Raw genomic sequence first — 22211 nt, forward strand, 5'->3', positions numbered from 1 at the left:
CCCTAGGACATCCACAGTGGACACAGTTGTTTCCTTCCAAATTAATATCTCAATCCATACTGCCTTCAGTAAGTAGCTCAGTTTGGGATTACACACATTTACTGAGATCTGCTAGGTAATTTCACTGAGGATTGTACGTTTTTATTGGAAATAGTGCATTGGCGTCACGTCTACCAGGTCATCTTAGTAGTATGTGCAGCTTTCATGGCTTGGAAGTGCAGCAGCGTGTCCGCAGCAGTACATTGCAGCCAGTACCCAGAAGACTGGGACAATGATATCTTCCAGAGGGAGGTAGGAGATACCACAGATTTGGAACAAAATTTTGAAGCTACCAATTTGAGGAGCGCTAATGAAGAGGAAGACTGGGGTATGGAGAAAGCCCCAGCAGGACTGCAAGATTAGTTTATAGCAACAATGTAAAGAGACTACATTTAAGTGTTCCTACTTCTTGATACGGCTTTTGCTTTCAGCAGTCAATTCCTAGCTGTGACATAACCTAGGTAGGATCTATGGTATGTCCATTCTACCAGAACTCAAACAATAGCTGTGGACTTCATATGGTTTTTCCAGTCCAGGTCCATCACCTGTGGCACTCTGCCCAAATTTACTCTGAAACGCTGCCTTTTCTTTGTTGATAGTGAATCTTTGCAGTGTTGTAGTAAGGCAAAAACCCTGCTGCCGATTAAACACCCAGTTCTCCATGGTTCTGGAAAGAGAAGGCAGCAGAAATTTAGTTAAATTTTCATGCTTTCCCTTTCAGCCAACGGGGTTATGTCCTTTGGCCAAGCGTCTGCACTGTTAAGAAGTTTGTGGCCTTGGGCTGGCAGTGTAACTGCTATCAGAATACAGAGGAGCATACCAGACTTCTGTAGTCTCATCTCATGCGTGCCTCAAGTTGATTGCATTTTGCCGCCTACATAGTGCAAACTTCTACTTTTTGCACACCACCTTGAGTCATTTTTGCTTCAGTAGTTGCCTATTCATTTTAGAATTTCCAGAACATTTTCCCCGTGTGCTTTCTGTCTGCAGCATATGCTTTTCATATCTACCTTACTTCCTCCAAGTGGCTGGTGTGGCTTTCTCCCTTTCTTTTCACTGCAGGTGAGAAAGTCTTTTTCTCTGTTTCTGGCTTTATAAGAACAGCATTACTCTATCACTTTCTGTCTGCTTGCAGTTGTCCTCTGAAAACCTTTTTCTGCCTTGCCCATTTTCTTCCTCTGCTTGTAGTCATATTTAACTTAGTCATTTTTATTATTAAATCCATTCTAAAGCCTTTTAGTAAATAGCTCATATGAAGACATTGCACAGTAAAAGAAAGTATTGCGCTATTTGCCTGGACAGAATGTCGATAAACTAGAGGATGGTTGGTTTTTGATATGCAGCTCTGCTTTCAGTAGAGGTATACCAAGACTGAAATGCATTGTGAAGTATTGGTGATGGTTTCTTGAGTTTCAGAGTTGCAAGGAATCTCTGTGATTATCAGCTCTGGCTCCTAGAAGTGCCAGAACCTTCTGCTACACTCAGTACTCACAGTCTTGTTTTACAGTCTCTTCTCTCACTATCAAATGTTTGTGTCCGTAGCAGGATGTTACCCATTGCAGCGAGAGTTTGAAGCTTTTCTTTCTTTTCTGTCCTTTTAATGACTGAGTGAAATGCTCTATCATGGTTTTTGCCTTCTCTCTTTAAGTATGTTTTCTCAGGTTATACAAATTTAAGTTGGAGTAGACTGTGCCAAGGCCAGCTTTCTTTCTCTAATTTTCTTGCCACTGCTAATGCTTTTGCAGATTCACCAAAAGTAATGATGGTTGGAGTGGTAATGAAGCTGTGGCTTCAGGCAGTTGCTAGCATTTAAAGTGTCATGTCATCCAGTCATGTTTTTTTTCTTTCATGGAGCTAATGACTTCCTCTTTTCTTGAGTATATCAGTGAAATATCACCACCTTCTCCACTGTAATAAAGAGGTTTATTAATTTTCTCCAGAGATCCATGGCTGGAGAAGGACCTGTGGTAAAAAAGACTACAGATTTCAGTATGTGTTTGCTTAAGTATGGGCATCTAACGTAGGTGGGTTAACTTCTAAGGCATGTGCAGAAACCTCCCTACAGGAGAAGATTGACATGCTGCAATGTTTCTGAACCAACCAATGCTCCAAAGCGTTTCAAGACAATTAAACGGAGGACACAAAATTTCTTAAGTAAAAAGAGTCCTTTATGTCTGGGGTAGCAAGCTTGTCTGAATAGCTTGGCCAGCCTCATTTCCAAATTGTCTTTAACACTGCTCTTTGTTTCTTTTTCTGGTTTGGGTACAGTTGTGTGACCAGATAAGGCATTTTTTGGTCTTTATAAAGGAGAAGTAGACTTGATGAATCCTGTGAATTTAGCATCACTAGATAAACCAAGGGGCGTAACTGAGTAGAGTTTGTGCCCAGTTTAACTAGGGATAATTTTTGCCAGAGCAGTGTAAACAAGACTGTCATTACGTGTGGAAATAGTCTGCTTCAGCATCCTTTTTTTTATGCTTTTAAAACTGAATCCACCCCAAGGAAAAAAGCTGCTATAAAGATTAACTTTTTGTAGTTTGTACAGGCAACAGGCAAATTATATAGATTGTCTGAAATAGAACAATAAAATCTAACATCAGACTGTTATTATCTTTATTTATATTGTACCCAGAGCGTGATTTATTTTTATAGAGACAGAAAAAAGAAACATTCCTGCCCCAGAATGCTTAGCTTATGACCCTGTTCCTGCAAAATAATCTGGTTGATTGGAACCTAATGCTGATGGTAGCAAGAGGGAGGGAAGGAGAGGTCACCGACTATAACTCCTTCTGCACATAGCTTTTTGTAGGATTGAAGTTTGATGGCACAAAATAAGAAATATTATAGCAAAAGGTAAAATCCTTCTGACGTCTCAAGTCTGAATTGCTGCAGTAGATTGTATGTGTATCTGTACGCCAAGTCGTGTCAGAAGTAGAAGCTTGCACTGCTTTATTAATATTGCTAGCCAGAAATAATACAAAATATCTGTGCTTCAGACACTCCTCTCTGTTGTTACTCAGATTGAATTTAAAGTGTGTGTTTCATTTCTGAAACTGTAAGTGAAACTCCTGTCTTTCTCACTCTTTTCATTTTAAACTGCTGCAGTTGTAATCAGGAGAGTTGCTCAGGTTTGGACCCATCTGTGTTCAAAGACAGGAGCATTCACTGAGGTTAGCATCTAGCTGCCTAGGATCTGTGGGTCCCCAGAAAGCAGCCATACAAACGCCGAGCTTAGTGGATTTCGGACTCTGTAGGAAAGAGTTAGTTTCTTGCATAATTTTCAGTTAAATCTATGGGCTTTTTTATGGTATATGAGAGCAGTCTCAATAGTAAATTTCTGTTGATTATAGGTCTCTTGGCGCAGTAAGAGAACATTTTGGCTTTCTCTCATACAGGAAGGAAGTTAGCATAAATGTGGTCACTAACACATAATGTCATGTCAATCACAGTGTCACTTTTGGGGTGAGAATTCAAGGGTGAGGACTGGTCAGACTAAATGTTTACAAAGTGTGTGTTCAGAGGTAAGCTAGTAACTTCAGGTTTAACTTTATGGTTAATGGAAGTAAATAGGGAATAGCAGAGTGTGATTCATTTTGTCCTAACATAGCTTCTAAGTAGGTCAGAGAAATCACACCCTAGAAGTGCCTATTTTTCTTCATAGGTTACAACTGGGGCTTAGGGTGATAAGCTCAGCTGTTGATCCCTATAGTTCAGAAATCTGTAGTTAGATAACTTCAACCAAAAAAGCCTTGAGTGAGAGGTAATTGCCTGGCCAGACAGTTTGCTTTTTTCTAAGTAAGTATTTGCTATATAGTGCTTAGCTCTGTTAGGAATATAAAGCATTGTGTACCTCGGAGTTCAAAACTCATTTGAGCTTGTGTCCTGTGTCTGGCTGATGTTAGTGAGTCCATGGTACAATCTTTACTTTTATAAATACAAAGTCTGCAAATACCCCCTTTTTTTTATTCTTAAATTTATATTGTCTTGACACAGACAGTAATGCACGTAGAGTGTGAGGGAGAGCAGATTGATCATTCATGATGGTTACATGTGTAAGACTTGTTTAAATTCTTTTTAAACCAATTTGATAAATTCTATTGGAAAACAGTTTTTAGAATTTTATATACCTACAAGCAGAATTGAAAATAGTGTGATTCAGTTCTGCAAAGAATACATCTCTGGTAGATGATGTACTTTTCCTGTTTGCTTGTGGCCAGTGTAAACTTAGCTTTCAGGCAGAGACCATCGCTTCAGTTTTGAAGCTGTCAACATGAGTATTGGGTAATACATTGACACAGGGCCACAGTGAATTCCCTAGTTTTCCATGTGGATAAACTAATTTGACTGAAATCTTACTTTTATATTTAGGGCCTGTATCTTTACTTTGCTCTGTAAAATACAACAGTTGTTGGACTCCATACTTGTAATTTCATAAATATTAAAAAAAATGGCAAGTTTTCAGTTTACTGGATGAAATTAGACTGTATTCCCAGCTTCCCAGTTGTTGATTTATCACTGGTAACTCCTTTCTCTTGTCTGTGCCTTAATTTATATGCTAATACAATGGAAATGATACTTGTCCTTCATCCATGGTGGTCTGTCTGTGGTCTGTTAGTGTTTCCAAACTTATGGAGATTCTTGAATGCCATACGGTGAGTTTGGGGTTCAGTTGACCAAAGTTTAGGCACATAAAAGTTAGGTGTCTGGGCTCTCTTCACAGTTTACGGAAAAAGATAACCACCCTCCTAGAACAACCTTTCCAATCTTAAAATAAGCATCTAAGATAAGAAAGATGAATTACCCTCTGAAAGTGCTTGTCTATTGACTATAGAGGGAGCTTTAATGACTAGTTTAGACTAGTGTCTAATTTGGGGCTAAAGTTAGGTGAGAGTAATCCCATTTACAGTACACAGTGGAGTTAAAGAAATAACACACATTTTTGTATAAATATCCTCTCATATTTTTGTAGAAGTAACCATGTTCAAGCTCATCTTTTTTTTGGGAGGTGTCTGTGTGAAAATTCTCGCAGACTTCTTTTTTAACCAGTACTGATGGTATTTAGTGGGGTTTTAAGAATTGGATATTCCCTAAAAGCAAACCTTTTGTTGTTTATCCAGGCAGCAATGTTAAGTTCAAATAATAAATTTTACGCTTACATGTACAGCTTGAAACGTGTTGGTTAGCAACATGAATTGGAGAACAGAAGCAATCCAACATGCCTTTAAAAGGCTATTTTGAGAAGATTCTCTCAATATTGAAAAATGGTATTGACTCCAGTGGTTTTCCCCATTTTAAATTTAGGGAATTACGTCTCAATTATATTAGAAATTTACGTGCTTAATAAAGCATTCATCATTCTTACTATCAGCTTCAACAAATGTCTAATTTTATTATTAAATTCAATTCATTAAGAGAACACAGCGTATGTAACCTGTTGTGTCTGAAAGATTTGATTTAGCCTTGCTTGGTCATTTTTATAGCAGTACTGACAAGTCCAAATGGCATGCAAAGGCTTAGCAGATAGACCTAGCAATATATTAGTTAAGAAACTGTAGTTAAGTTCCAGTCTTAGTCTGTAGAAACCTGTCTGCTGTGCTTGTTTTAATTCTATTTATGTCCTCATCTATGTTTAATCCAGAAAGTGGGTATATATACATGTGCGCAGTTTCACATTTTGGCACCGTATTTGGTATATTGTGTGCTGTGACTTGTATCATGCCTGCAGGCCATAGGAAAACGACACAAATTAAATGTGAAGTAGAGAGGAGACATAATTTAAAACTTGCATGATCTAGAGATGCAGTATGGCATATGAGAGTTGCAACATATTGCAAAAAATTCACCCTATTTCCCCAACAAGAAGACCATGTTTTCAGCTGTGCAGGCTGCTGGAGACATAGGCAGCTTGCTTAGCTGTTTGCTTGAAATAGCTGTGATTGCATTTTATTTGAGGCAGTATCATGACCACTGCTACACATGCTCTGTCTTCTTTTCGTTCCTGTCTAACTACACAGGTCAGTGTTCTCCTCTGCCCTCTTCTGTGATTCTGTAATTATATTTATTTTACATAGACATGTGAGTTCCCTTTTCCCTTTTACATATGTTGTTTTGCTTCATGCTGGGAAAACTCCACAGCCTGACAGGGCGCTTTTTTTTTTCTTTTTTTTTTTTTTTTTTTTTTTAAGCACTCCAAATTCTATCCAGCTTTAAACTCTTATGTTTATAACCCTGAATATCTCTAAAACGTCTTTACCTAAAACACTTTATGGTTTTATTACCAGGTTTATGCCAGTAATAATATTCACATCAGCTTTCTTAGGGATAATCTTTAAGCAGAACCTAGCAAGAAAGGCTTTGAAAACTATCATTCCCAGGAACGCAAATCTCGGAACATGAAACATCGGTTTAATCGCCCTCTCTGACAACTTAACACGACAGATTGAAAAATACAAGCCGATATGGAAGTGGGATCAATGGATTATCAAAGTCCTAAACATCTTCTCTTGGGGGGGGGGGGGGGGGGGGGGGGCGAGCTTTGGGGTCCATTGGCATGCATAAGACATGAAGTTTGCATAGCTTACCGCAGATCCGATGCTGTCTGACTGGCAGGGAAGTTGAGAGGGAGAGAGAGAGATTTACATGAGGGAACTCAGGGGGCTTTGTCACGGCAATTGTATAAAGTGATATACAGTGCAAATCGACTCGAGCATGTCCCTGGATAGCAGGCGGTTTACAGCCTCTTCGAGCAGAGATTACTGCTTTATCTTGTCATACTAAATTAACGTGGCAGCACACTGTTAAACAGTGGTGACCTCTTCATCTGTGGAAATTGCTGCCTAGAGGAGAGATGGTATTTAAGACTCTCTTTCTCTCTCTCTTTCTCCCCTCCCCACTTTCTCTCCCTCTCCCCCTCCCTCCCTCCCTCCCTCTTTCTATCTTGTCTTTTTTTCCCTGTAGGGCCCTGAGGCATTTTTGGGTTAGGTTGTAACATTAAAGACAAAAAGAAAGAAAGAAGGGGGGAAGGGAGAGGCTTTTAACATCAAGGTGACAACAGCTATGTGTTAATTGGGCCTTTGTTGTTTGATTAATAGCCACTTTGGTGTAGAATATTAAGACAGTTGTTTGGACAACTTTCTAAAAATGACATGTCCTTTCAGTAAACTGGGATTAAGCAATGTTCTCTGGTCTGCACATTTTAACTCCTTATTGTTACTGCATTTAGTCCTAAGCTTACTGTTATTTAGGAGCGAGCATGCCATCCGCCTCTTCTGGCACCATCCTCAGCTGGCATACGTTGACATTGCTCTCTCCAGTGGCACTCCAGTGAGCGGCCCTCATGCTGGTATTACTGAGAGTCAAGGTGATGAAGATACCACTGAAACGTAGTTGGGCTCTTGTGTTAGACTGTGACAGAGGATTTTTAGAATTAAATAATCATCCTAGAAATACAGCTAAGTGGGAAAAGGGCCATAGCCCTTTCATCGGGCTGGCAGTGCGATACAGAAGAATGGGAAAAATCAATCTTGCATTCCCATCTTTTTCAGTAAACTGAGGCGATGAAGGCGAGAATGACATCTCTTCCTTAGACCAGGTTTTCTGTTCCTGATTTTTCTGTTTACTATGCAGTGATTCATTGTGGGTCCAACGCAAAACTCTTTGAAGTCAGTATAAAGACTGCTTTGTCTTTAATAGGCTTTGGATCAAGGCCCACATGACCTTAGGCAAATTATTGCAAATCAGTGTTATGAAGTGCTTTGAAATTTGCAAGCATACATGTCCAAAGGACTAATCTTTGCTATAATTTTTTATAAGCAGTTGGGAGGCCAGGTGAAGTCACGTTGGCCAGCCTAGCATTGGGGATAGCCATGTGCTGAAAATGGTAACATTATGGCTGCATGTTTGGGTGAAGGAGTCCTTCCCTACCTCTTCCTTTGCTGAATCTTTTAGTCTTTAGCTGGTTCTGGTGCTATGTTGTTGAGGTTATCAGTTGACAAGAGAAAACGCTTTTATGCTGAAAACTCAGCACTGACTCTGGGGTGCTATAGGACTTTCACTACTTCAGTCATATGAAGAAGGTTATGGAAGTTTAACGATCTGAGATGGAAAAGGACTTTAAGATCAACTAGCTTGGATTTCTCATAGCTGTAGACAATTGTTCCTTACTGTGAATTTCTTGAGCTGCCACCTACACAGATTCATGCAAAATTCTGTGCATTTTGTATTGTACATTTTGTATGTAACATTTTCAGAGGCAAGCTTTTATTCCCTTCTCTGAGATGCCAGCAAAGCTTATTTTTGCAGTAGAATATTTACCATCTGAGATGCAATGTATCTGTGAACACCAATGTTATCATTGTTTTCTTTGGATGAATTTTGAAGGCCATTGAGCTAAGGACTTACACTAGAGATATGGAAAGGACTGACTTCCTGATTTATTATTTTTAGAAATCAATGCATTTGATAATTTATGTACAGCTTACAGAGGCCACGTAAGTGGCTCATGAATCGATCAGCAGCCAGCAAAAATGAAAGCTAATGAGCTCATTTCAATAGCAAGTTGCTCATTAGCAGGTAGGCTCACTGATCTTTCAGGTTTTCCAGTTCAAAGTCACATGGTCTTTCCATGTTCTTGGAAGAAGTAGTTTCCTTGAAAAGAACAAAACAGAAGAAGAAGGCACAGCAAGGTTTTGAACATTTTCTCGTTGCTTTGACATATACATTTACAGTAAATGCTTGATATTGGGCTGGAGAGGCAGCCACCTAATGGTCTGCAGGGCTAAGTCTGTGCCCATCGCTACAGTACAAACAACTTTCAGCAGCTGAAATTGAATTTACTAGTGAATTTACAAGATGTATGGGAAGAGGAGTATGGAGGCCTCTTCTCTGCTTCTGCATTGAAATTGATACATTCCCAGCACAGCACTTTTCCCAGGACAGCATTTTCAGCCCAGCTTTTCTCCAGCTCAGCAGTCGGATGTGGGATGCTAGAAACTGCATTACCATGCAGGACTAGGCAGTACCCGCTTCCCCCTGTTCGCAGTCGACACTGTGGCCCATCCTGGTCAGATAACAGCAGGCCTATGTCCTCCTCTCTCCTAGTAAATAATTATTTGATGCCTTGTTTGAAACACTTTGGTGCTTTCTAGTAGGATTTTTGTAGGGTGTACGCAAAAACTAGCTCATTTGGCCCAGGTGTTATCCTTCTTGGTAGGGATACCAAGAGCTGAAGAAACATGGGAATTAACCTCCCCTGAGGAAGTACTCTAAGGGGCAGTACTAAGAAGTATTGTGAATTTTATGTGCTAGGGCTCATAAACCTGCCTGAGAGCAGGTTTTTAGCTTTGTGCATTAATAGGGTACCTTGGTGTCCAGCACTACCATTGATTTTTTTTTTTTTGCCTAAAGAAGCAAATTCATTATTAATCTTTTTGAAAAGCAAACCCACTGCTTTAATTACCAAACCTTTGATAGAAAATTATTGAATCCTTATGTTATTTATGTATGTAAGTATATAGGTAAAAATATGTAGGTGTATATATATACAAACACATGTACTTTAACTATCTGCTACAGACATGAGAAATATCCTGCTCCTAATCAGACTGGAAAAAAACAGATTCTTGACAGAGTTGCCTGAGGCCCCTGCAAAAGAGGGGCTCTTGAAACATATTTTTAAAATAATTTTTAAAAAGACAGATTTTCCAAATCTCAGGAATAGATATTCAACTGCCTGATTTGGCTTGAAATGAGTTGGCTGAATCAGTTTCTTTTTCTTTTAAGTAAGTCTATAAAGCTTTGATGAATCTGGCTCATTGTTTAGCACTTATCTCACGAGTAAAGCTTGAGAGGTTTGGCTTGAAACTTACCAAATCACATCTTTGGAAAATGGCCCAAGCCTATTGTTTTATTTGGGGGAAAAAAAAAAAAAAAAAGCTGAAGCAAAACACAACCAAAAAAACCCTGATCCAGCTTAGTGGGTAAGTCCCTTACAGACCTATAGAGCCCCTACCGAATGAGCACATCTATTTCTCAATGTATGTGAACCCTGCACTTTATGGAATTGTAGGGCTGAGAGGGATTGTGAGAGGTCATCCAGTCCCAGCTTCAATCCAGGGATCAGCTGTACCAATGTCATTTCTATCAGATAATAGCCTAACTTCCTAAGTAGTGCAGGAAACTTAACAACCTACCAGTCTATCTGTCCTGGAGTATTGCTGTCTTTACCATTAGAAAGTTATTCCTAATGTGTAACTCAAATCATTTCTGCTTCAGTTTTAGCTACTGCAGCAAGAGAAATGTAGTTCCTCTTTTCAGCAAATGTTTTTGTATTTGAAGACTGATATCACACCCCCTCTTCTCAAACTTGTCTTTCAGTATGTGGAATTCTTGTCTCCACCATATTTTTCTAAAAATTTTTTACTGTTTTTTTTTCTTCCCAGAAACTAGTAGTAGTGGAAACATTTACATTTTAACAGCTGTGTCTCCTGCTTAACAACAGATGATTTTCCATTAATGACAATGATGTCTGCAGCAGGTGCATCTGAGATGCTACTGAAAAACTCTAATTCCAAGTAAGAACAGACTCAGGGTGGCTCAGTCACGGTTTCATAAATGGTGCTGAGTAGTTTTGTTCAATTAACTTGCAGTTAAATCCTCTCTGGTACTAGTCTGTCTAGTTAGCTGTGGGTTAATTTTCGAATGGAAGGAAGGCTTTGTGTGCCACTGTCTTTTGCTTAGTTAGCTGGTGGAAGACAAGTTTTGGCGCTGCTTAGCTTTGCAGAGCTCTGACTGCATAGCTGTGGAATAGCAAAATGGATTATAGTGCCTCTTGCATATCAAAAGGATTGCCAGTGAAGTCTGACTACAGGATCTTTTCTTATAGGGAGGAGGAAGAAGAAACGTTGAGTCTCGGGTCCTAGAGTGAGTTTCCAAGACAAGGAGTTGGCAGGGAAGAAATCTTTTAAATTTAAGACATTTGATCTGGAAGTCAATGGGGAAAAAATAAACATCAGACCTCATGATATCAATTATCTGAGGCGCGTTTAAGAAGTAGTCAGTCCTCTGAACATAATTATTTTCATATGTACAAGATAAAGTGTGTAACAGATTTAAAATAAAAATCTATTTCCTTTTATGATCTTCAAGGAATCCACTGTTTGTACAAGCTGAAATAAGGTAACTGATATAATGAGGGTTGTGCTTTTCTGCATTTTATGGATTTAATAAATCCTCTGTTAAAAGGAGTTACCAAGTCAATCTTCCCACTTTATTAGAAGACACTTAGTGGAAATTGACCTTCATATCAGTCAACAGTTCTCTTTTTACTGTGTTTTGGACTACTTGAGAAGAGAAAAGCCACATTCCCCTTAAAGCGTTTCTTTCTCCCTTGTCTCTCTATTTTTACATTTTGAGTTTTTGTCTTGTGACCACCAGAAAGAAGGTATATGTATGAGCCATCTGGAAATCATAGCTGTTTGTGCTCGGGAAACTTGATGCATTTTACAAAGCAGTGAAGTAAGTACTGATCTTAAGGGAGAGTGAAGACTAGTTATATAGTTAATTTGCTGCACACCACTGCTTTTTTTTGGAGCTCTGCTGTGTTAGCTACAACTCCAGTGGTGAATACTTAGTAATTTCTTCCCATCTGTGCAGCTGAGAGAGGCTGGAGGTCAGTCTAGGGTACAGTGGAATAAAGGGGTGTGCTTTACTGCAAAAGGAAAACCAGTATGCAAGATAAGTTGGCAATGATGGATAAAATTTCCAGTTGATCAAGAGTGAATCTTCATGTGGTGAAGCCCTTTTCTTTCCACTCTCCCTCCTGACACTTTTTGGTGGAAGGTTTTGAGCAAACTCCCCCTTCTTTGGAAGTGCAGAGTGCTACTGCAGTCAAAAAGTCTAAGTAATTGGTGGCAGATGACAGCTGCTGATGAACATCTCAACCTCATGCTTCAGTTAGGAATTCAGGTAGAATTTCACAGTATAAGGATATTATAGAAATCTTACAGAATTAACAGAATTTCAGGACCACATATTTATAAACCACCATAGGTCCTGTAATAAAACAAATAAAGTTTATATGGTGGTAGGAGGATGATGGTCAGCTCAGTCAATAAGAATATTGTGAACAGGTGTGGTCCTTGGGCTGAAAATTAAAAGCACATAAGAGTAGATATGACCAGACATGTCAGAACTCTTCTGAATTTTCTGCACGTGTTTCTGAGGGAAGTCTTTGAAGATTCCTGTAAATGCAGGATATTAGTATATATTATTTCTAAGAAAGAAGATGGAAATAAAAAAGAACAAAAAAGCTCTGAGGTTTTGTCAAAGCTAATGTGAATTAAGGGACAGTCCTTTAAAATGGATGGATGTGTTAGAAAACTGACTGGAGGACTTGCCCCAGGAATTGTGGTAGGAAATAGCTCTTCATCACTGGCAAAGGATCAGTTTGTTCCGTTACAGTTCCGTTTTTCACTTCCAGATTTATCAGTTCTCTGTTGGGTACTCTTTTGAACTGTTTTGATAAATAATTGTACTTGTGAAGGTTAATGGAGTGTCAGTCCCTTATTTACTCTCAAGTCAAATGTGGTGCATAGTAGTCAGAAGTATGGCTCATGCTTCATGACCAGCTGACCTTAACGCTTTAAAGTGTGGTTATAGTCAGATAAATGACTGTAAAAATGACATTAAAGGGTCCCATGTTTTCTGTCTTGCTGTGGCTTTAGAGGTCAAATTTAGTTGCATAAAAATACGATACTTTTATTAATTGCCTATAATGCTATAACTTAACCTGGGGTTTGAAAATAAAGCTGTGTCTTTTCTGCCTCATGTCATCTCTAGTAATAAACATTTTGCAAATGGTAGTTAACTGACTATTTTGTTGATGATATGTCTGCAAAACAGAGTCCAGTTCCTTCTTTTGTAGCAGTATTGACTCTTTACTGGTAATGGCAGTTAAAAAAATTTAGTCAATAAAGCAAGCAGATAGACGTGATTCAGAAAATACATGGGGAGCAAATATGTTGAATAAAGATGACATTTTAAAGCCACTGTTCTACTTATCCCCATACATTGTAGGAGGTTCACTGGTTATAGAAGCAGAACACAAATGCTTCCATGTAAACTTCTACTAATCTGTGCCAATCTCAAATTAATTGCAACCCTTGCAGTCACAAGAATGGCTAGCAATTTCCAGACAAGTTTGTTGCTGTCTATTTTCCAGTTTATTTTCATTAGTATCTTCACTGGATATTGTAAGAGAGTGTTTCATTTCATCAGTGCTTAAGCAAAAGAGTAAAACCTAAGACAAACTACTAGTTCTCCTGAGAAATTTTCACGGCTAATTCTGGTTGTGTTCAATTAAGTGTACACTGTGCATAAGCTGACCTCTCTGGTACTAAGACTCATTCTGTTACTTCCAAGGAAGAAAGTTCTACTTTTTATTTAAGTGAATAATAGCTGCGATGAAAATTAATAAACTTGCACACAAAGGCTTAAAATAAAATGTGTTCTGGAAGTGAGATTTCCAGAACAGTTTAGTCGTCTGAACCAAGTGATCCTGTTTTCACTGAAAATAACCTGTGGAGGTAGAAGCAATTTGCTGATGGAGATCTTCTGAAAGTCTTGCTAATTGTTCAATATTCTACCCAGCTTCTTTAGAGAATAAATATGTGCTGAAATCAGGAGAAGCAGGCTGATAATTAATATCTTAATGGAAAAATGATTACAAAAGGGTGTTGTTTAGACAGTCCTCAGAAGTTCTCCATTTAGTCAGAGAAAATATAACTGTGCATCCCCGTTCTGTTCTGTGGGCCTTCCTAATCCCGGATTTTCTGCTTTGAAGATGCTGTTTTGGATGATTGGGGTACCTCTGATTTATGTATCATCTAATCTTTTTGCATTACCAACTCCTTATGTGATAACAGTACCTTGATTTGTATAGGCTTGGGGTGAATTTGAACCTGCAGTGTAAAGACTTCTTTATTTTATGAATCTGATTCCTAAATAATTAGTGAAAACTGATGTCATGATAAAGTTGTGTAACACCAGGTTGAAAGACAGGGCAGCTGGCAGACTATATGTGTGCTCCTTCCAAACTTTTTAAATTTTTCTCTAGCGCAAGGCCTGGATGGAGGGAAGAAAGTACATTACATTTCTATGAATGACACAAATGTGCTTCCTGATTAATATGTGATACTGATGAAAGAAACAAAATTGTCATATTATAACTATTGTTAATACTAATAGCCGTGAACATGACTGTGATGTACTACGTTAACTACTCAAGAAAGCAGTCAGTGGTCAGGGATATCGGACTTTGCAGCATAGTGTCATGGTAACATCCTCCTTTAGCCCTCTATTTTTAAAAGTTTCTTTGAACCTTAAGTTATGAGACACTATGTAGTGTTTAAATAACAGAAATGTAATACCAAAATGTATTGAGAAGAGCTTTATATAAATGTGTAAGTGCAACCTCCAGTACTGTCAACGATACCGTAAGGAAGATTGGATGCCTGTCAGATGGACCGGTCTTACGTGTCAGAAACTAGTTTTTGCCTGCTTTGTACCTTGTAAGTACAAATAAGCTGTCAGCATAGTTACTGTTTATAATGTCATTTGCATGTGATTTTCACTCTCACTTCACATAATTGAATTTATTCAGGCAATTTATTTTTCAAATATGTAGTCTCCACATACATGTACATCTGAAGATGAAAAAAACTTAAATTAAGAAATTTTATGTAACTCTTTTAAGTATGTTTAAATATGTATACTGTAAGTGTAGACACTCATAGACCAGAATAGAAGGGAGGAAGAAAATAAGGAAACCCTCCAAAATGTACTGTAATTTCTTTTAATGTGTATGTATGTCTGTATATATATATATAAAAAAAATGAAGTGTGACTCTTATAACCAAATACCCTGTCTTTGTGTTCACCCCCTGTCTGTGCTCAAGGTCTCTAGGTGCTCAATAGGAGCTTTTTAATTATTTTTCCCTGTTTGATGTTGCTAAGTATAATGAATGGATTGCAGAGAACTTTTTGTTAGAAACGTTCTGTACATCAGCTCAGTGCTGGTAGGCACAGTGATACCTGGCTGGATCACATCCTGAGACTCACTCTTGATAAATTTAAGGTCAGAAAAAGACAGATTTTGTATAAACCATGCTCTATTAGTCAACCAATACTTCCTCGTCACAAAGTAGGCTTACATTCTTTCCAGCTAAAGTGGAGAAAATTGTGTCTGTCTTATTTGGGTTGGGCAATTCTGTGGGTTTTTCAGCATCACTTCATGATGACTGAAAACTACAGGGAATACTCAGAAATCAGTGATTCAAAGAGGAGCTTGGAGAAGAAGGGCTATTTCCAGCAAAAGTTATTCATCCTCTGCTGATGGTGGGTAGTTGGCTATGAGTGTAGAAGAATAGATGTTCTTTGGGGTTTTTTGTTTATTTGTGAACATGACATAAAACAGTGCACAAAATTAATTGTTAAGGAAAATATATAGTGGACTTAATCAGCTACAGGAATATGAATTCTTTTAAAATATGGTATAAGAGAATGAGACTGAACTGCCTTAAAGCTAATAAAGATCATTTGTATTACTCAGAATAATTTAGGTAAGTGATGAGAAAGGGGAGGAAAATTAGCATTTCTGTACAGTTTGCTCACTGTGTAATTCTTAATCAGGAGTGTCACAACATCCCTTGATACCATCTTATCACAAAGGTCTCTTCATAGTAGGCAATGTATGCTACTGACTGCAGTTTAAAGGAACAGAAGAAAAAAACCCTGATCTGCAGAGTGAGAACAACTGTGAATCTGTCATAAATTAGAATTTATTGGGTTTTTTGCATCACTCAACCACAGTCTAAACTGGGTCCTGTGTGCAGGGTCTATGTGCATTTTAAATCTTGTTTAAGCTCTGCTTGAATGTGCTTCAGAATGGGACTTAAATGATAAAATGACATCATGCCGCTCCCCTGAGCAGAACATAATGTTACCATTTGAGGTGTACTAAGACCCAGAAGAGTGAACAGAGAATTGGTTCTCGGTAACCCTTGGATGCTGAACGTGCTCTGCCATTGCCTTGCTTTGGAACCTGGCAAGTCAGTTAATGTAATTTCCTGATTTGCCCTATACGCAATAATCACAAAGGGATTTTGTGGGGATTAATGAACAAATTTTTAATAGCTCTAACACATATTACATTTATGTACCAGTGTTATGGGGATAGACTTTTGTCATTAATTTTTATTAATTATTCTGATATATTTGGCATTTTCTGATCAAACACCATCTTCTGTTTGAAGTGCATATGATCCAAGTAAGATTGTTCTGTGGAACTGACTTTCTGTGAATGTCTTTATTCTGTGTTGATAAACACAGAAAAAAAAAAATATATATATTTTTATATATATATTTTATTATTATATCCTGTGCAATCTTTCCTCCAAAGTTGAGAAAAGTACTTCAGTTTATACCAGAATTCCAAATTCTATTTCACTAAAATTGTGGAACAGTCGTTGATAGAAGGAAAATCAAGTTATAAAAGACATAAAGAGAACAGCAGGTGAAATAAATTTTGGAGGGAAAATAAGTCTTTTAATAACTGCTAAAAAGGATGAAAACAGTTACTGCTTGGAAAAATCCTATAAATTATTGTTTGTGTAGCTGTTACTTAAGAAGTGTCAGAGAGTAAGTAGTAGACAGTAATTGTTGAAGTCTATAAAAAGCAGGTAAAAGAATAGAGATCTTGGGTAAAAGCAGATCCATGAGTCCCATGTGCTAGACGATCTGCATTTCGAAAAGAAATGAATGAGACAAACATATTTCAGAACCAAGAGCATTCATTTTGAAAAATTCATATTCTGTATGTGGTATCTTATGCTACAGTTAACTCCAGTGGAGACAATGGGGCTATTTCTCAAGTAGCTATTCCATTTTAATAAAGTAATGCTTTCTGGCCCTTCTAGCAAATGAGAACTTCCAGAAGATTGGTTTTGGAAAAAGAAATAAAGTGATACTAATCTCCATGGAGGTAAAGATGATTTTGACAGTTATCATCCTGTAAGTCTAGTTGTAATCTTTTGAAAAGCAAGAGAGCAAACACATGGTACAAGTAGATAAATAGATGTGAAATGAGAAGGCTCATGAACAATATACAACATATGTAAAGCAGAACATGATTATTTTAAAAGTGTAGTAGATTTAGCCACACACCTACCCTTCATGTAGGATATGTGCAAGATTCCCGATATTGAATGTGTGGGCTAAGATCTTCAAAAGTATAAAGAATAAATAATTCCAAAAGAGTTGATTATTGGAAGTTGCATGGAATTCAGTCCATAAGCATGCATGCACTGCGAGATGCTTCCTTCATACAGTATTTCATGCATCTCATTTGAGTGTTCCAGATAAAGTAAGTATAAAAAAAGAAAAATAGTAACGCATTAACTTGTTGAGAGGAGAATAGAATGATCTTGTACAATGTGATTTTATTTAACTAGTAGAAAGAGGCAGATACACTGAATGTCAGAAAAAGATGGGTACCTCTTGAAAAGCCGCAATGGCAGAGATTGTCAGAGGAATTCCTTCAGTAGAAATGAGGAGGAATTTCCTAGGGCAACATACTCTGCACAGGTGTCCTTCATTATCGTATCTTTTTGCTTACCCTGGCCTGTCAGAGCCTCCTAGTTATGTAGCAGCATCCGTCTCTTGTGTTATTCTGAGGTGGCTGGAAAAAAACGTGGACTGAAAGGAATGTGGTTATGGTAGTCCTTTGCCTGCTGTAAGCTGTCTGGTTCTTGGTACAGGATTCATGGGACAGTGAGCGCCTGTAACAACATCTTAGAAACATGGAGGAATAAACACATTGTTTTAGAAGTTTGAACAAGTGAATTACGATACACTCCTTAAAGTTGCCAGCGGCGCATCCAGGGAGACTACAACCATAATACCAAAGAAATCAAAGGGAGACTCCGTGGCAGGAAATACTCCAATGTAAAATTACAGACTGATACAGCTGGATAAAGTAATCCAAACCACAGATAATCAATGGGAGTAAGGCACTTGGAAAACAGTAATGCTGAAAAAGATTTAGATGTGTTAAAACAAATTAGATATGAGCTTGTCATGTAGCAAGGCAGCAAAAAAGGCGGTAATGAGGTAATTGTCCTTCTCCTCATAACTTTGCTAAGATTACATGTGAAATAATGTGTTCAATTCTGGCCGCGTTAGAGAAGTCAGCAAATTGGAGGGATTTCAGATGCAAGCAACAAATTACTGAAGAGTTGTTGGAGCTGATTTGTGAGACAAGACTGAAAGAGGAGAGGCTAAATATGGGCCAGTAATAACAAAGTAAATATATGCTAACTGTCCAAAAAGATGTGGATGGTACAAGCTCTAACATGGAAGAGGAATAGTGCAGAGCGCTGGAAGAAGCAGCTGTATAAGAAGAGGTTTGGGTTGAAAGGAAGCAAATACAAGGCAATGTTTCAGAGCAATGAGGGTTTTTTTTACTGTGTAGAATATCCATAGGGGGAATGGGAAACCTCACTGTCTGAGACATTTTACTAGCCCAGATGAAACTGGGACCACACCAGAGGGCTGAGTGTGCCGTTTTGTTACATACCTGCTTTAGGTACTTGGCAGAATCACACTGCCTTACGATAAACATGAGCACAGGCCCTTATGGGTGCAGGATATTTTCTTTTCTTTTGTTCCCCAGTTTGGAGGGTTGTTCTCTCCAGACAAGATACCCTCCAAATTGTCCTCAACAAAGAGGACACAGTTTCGACCAGATCGTACGTGGCTTGTCTTCACTCTCCTCTCAGCCATCCAGACAAAGGAATGAGGTGAGTATGTCTGCCTGGTATGATTTTTTGTAGGCTACCAGAGAACAGATGAGGTGATCTTGCATCCCTTTGCCATCTGAAAACAGTGGTGAGTTGTAGTGTGAAAGCTAGGTAGCTGGGAACAGGCCTGGAGCCATTGCTAGCCTATGGCATTCCTTTTATTGTATCACTAAATTCTGCTCAGATGGTCCTCTTCCATTCTTTCAAGGAGTTAGCACAGACAGCGGGTTTGTTTCATAGTAAGAAAGCTGGTGATGAAACTGTTTCTGACACTCAATGTAGGTTTTATTATGCTTAAAAAAACCAGAGTTGTTGTATATGGTTAGTAAGCTTGTATTTTTACAAAGATAATAGTTTTATACCACATGATTTCCAAACTATTAGAAGGATTTAATGTATGCTGAAGACTCTACCAAGCTGTTTTGAGAAGTAGTCTTATTTTTTGTTTAGCAAGGTCTTAAGGGTGATCTTTAGTCCCCCAGGGAACAGATCATAAAAGTCTTAAAAGTGCTTTTGCAGAGTTTTATTTATTATTTTTAAGCATGAAGATTACTAGCATGAAGATAACAAGGCTGTTATAGTACAACATGTTCTTTGTTTTTGCAGGTTATAGCTAACATATTAGGAGTTCTCAAAATGCCAGTTTTGTTTGTTAAGTATTTTGAGAGCAAATAGATGTAATCCTATATTACAGTCTTAAAATGAGTTTTGCTGGAGAAAGAGGCAGTAGGAGAGATCTGGTCTGAGGATGGGTGTCAGGAATTATGTCACTAACTACATTTACCCAATACAAAGCAGTTTGTACTATTTCACTATATTTAATACCTATATTCTGTAGAAAGATTTGCAATTTACTTTTATTTATGGGGGAACACTTCATTGCAAGGAATGGGACAAAGAGGTGGGCTAAAAATAAAACCAGAATCTGTAGCACAAAAGAAAATAATGTAAAAAAACCCCTTAGACATCCAATGTAAGAGGTTCTAAAATTTCACTCACAACATTTTCTCATATATTTTTTACTACAAACAGATCCACAGTTTGCATGTAATTCTTTGATTTGTAATAAGTCAAGTAGAAATGGTGCGATAAGCAGTAAGAAATACTAAACTTGTTCTGTATGTTTGGGGATGGGCTGGAATGCAGAACAGCCAGCGGAGAAGAAATGTTTGTCTTAAAGCACTGGTTATCAGATTGTGCTCTGTACTGTAGATAGTCTGATAACGGTCTGTTGAAGAAGCACAGAGAGTCAGCCAGTCGCACTGTGCTGGTTCCATCTCTTTATTTTCAGGGACCTATAATGAAATCAGTGGGAATTAAATGAATATATATTATTGTGCATTTTCAGAAATCCCACTAGGCACCTCCTTATATCTTTAGATACTTTAAATCTTTGAAAAATCTGCTCCTATGTTCTGTAAATCACAGAGGATAAAGTTAGAAATCAATGCAAAACGGATTATAAGTTATTCCTTTTGTGTGAATGCAACTGAACAGTTTCTTAAAACTCATTTCCAAACCTTGGAAACGCTTGAAATTTTCTTTTGCTCATGCAGTTATGGCAGCAGTCTGAGTATCATGGTATTTGGAAAAAATCAAAGTACATTTCAGTGTTACTCTCTGATACTGTGGGGTGGCGCTTGATATATGAGAGAGTTCCCAATTTCCGGTTTCAGATGATTGGGCTGTAGTGCACCACAGAGTAATGTAAGAGCTGAGTATTTATTGCATCAATAAAAATGAAAATACAACTGCTATGAGGCTTTTGTCCAATAATCTCCAGGCTTTTTACATCAATTATAGAAAATGCCCTAAGCTGCAGGAAATATTTATTTTTGTCTCAGTTTTACATATGGAGCGAAAAGGTAGAAGAAGGGAAAGTGTCTGATGTAGCAGAGTTCATAGAGCAGATGGTCTTCTCTTTGAGCTTCAAATCATTTTCAACAAGGTTCATAGATGTCAAACACTGGAAATACCTGTTAGTCTTCCCATTGAAACCTCTGCCAGTATATCTTCTGCTTCATCAAAAAGAGGTCATTAATTAGATACAGCACTTGACGTCAAATAAATACAACCTGAAGGGCAAGGGATAGTAATGCTTGCCAAAAAAAAAAATCCAGTACCAAGCAAAGTATTAACATTTTAGAGAGAGAGCTAGATGTGATCAGGATTCTCTGATAATGGGTAATACTTCCAAAATATGAATCATGGAGTCCCAAATACATAATTTCAGCAAAACCAAGACAATATTTGACTTGAATGTATTTCGCTTGAGTGTAGCATGATCGTACATAGTGAAAAGAAAAAAAAAGTGCATCTCTATTTACTGTGTTTATTTCACCTAGTTCAGGTAAAATTCGTCTGCCATGATGACCTTTTCAGCTGACTCTTCAGATCCATTCATCAACTTCTTCACTCTCCATTACATTTCAGTTCCTCGTAATCATTAAAATGACAGTCCTAGAAGAAAAAAAAAATCTGTGTAAGAATAGCTTTTGGTTTGCATGGATCTAGTTGCAGAACCATAGCCTGTGGATGTATATCTTTATAGGTTTCTTTACGTAACACTCTTCAACATCTCTTTTATCCCTCTTTGGATTATGTGTTATTGTCAGTTCTTACTTCCTAATAGTGTATTTATCCTCTTCCACTTTTTTTCCCTCTCTATGCCCTTTTACATAGTCTCCCTTTTTCTCACTGTCTCCTCCTCCACTGTTACTTTTAAATCTCCTTGGGATCATTCCTTTCCATTACTGATGAACAACTTTGCTCCATGAAGGAAACCTATAGACAAAAGACCTGTCTAAATGTAAGATAGAAGCAAAGAAATTCTGAAGTGTGAATTGGGAAGCCTTGTGGAATATGTATTTCATCTTCCTGAAGGTGCTAAGTTGACAGCCACCATAAACCATACAGGTTTATGGTAATATCTGCCCTACAGCCCCTATGACACAGAATGTAGAAGGAGAGACTTTTTCAAATCACTTAAGTGATTTGAAGATATGATTCCCATTGAAAGTTAATGGCACTTATGCTCCTAAAGTAAGTTAATTATATTAATTAAGGCAAAGATTGTAAATGGAAGGTTAAGAAAAAATGAAAGATCATTCTTGCTTTGTGAATATTGTGTGTGTGTTTTGTTTCTTTTAAACCTTAAAAAATGTTGGAAATGTCAAGTTTGGTTTTCCTTATAATTGCTGGTGGACCTCCTGTGGGCATTGGGAGTGTTTTTATAGCTTTCAGATTTTCACTTGAAGTAGCTATGCTGTTGAATCTTAAACATAGATATTCATTCCCTAAAAGTTCATTAGGTAAAAT

The 22211-nt window shown here is 37.8% G+C and overlaps 1 protein-coding gene across 10 annotated transcripts in view; it reads left to right on the top strand.

The window, feature by feature from the left end:
• SOX5 (SRY-box transcription factor 5) overlaps window positions 1–22211 on the top strand; it is a 648107-nt gene that overhangs the window by 396919 nt on the left and 228977 nt on the right. The window lies entirely within an intron of this gene.

This window comes from Aquila chrysaetos, chromosome 17 (assembly GCF_900496995.4).
Source record: "Aquila chrysaetos chrysaetos chromosome 17, bAquChr1.4, whole genome shotgun sequence".
Lineage (NCBI taxonomy): Eukaryota > Metazoa > Chordata > Aves > Accipitriformes > Accipitridae > Aquila > Aquila chrysaetos.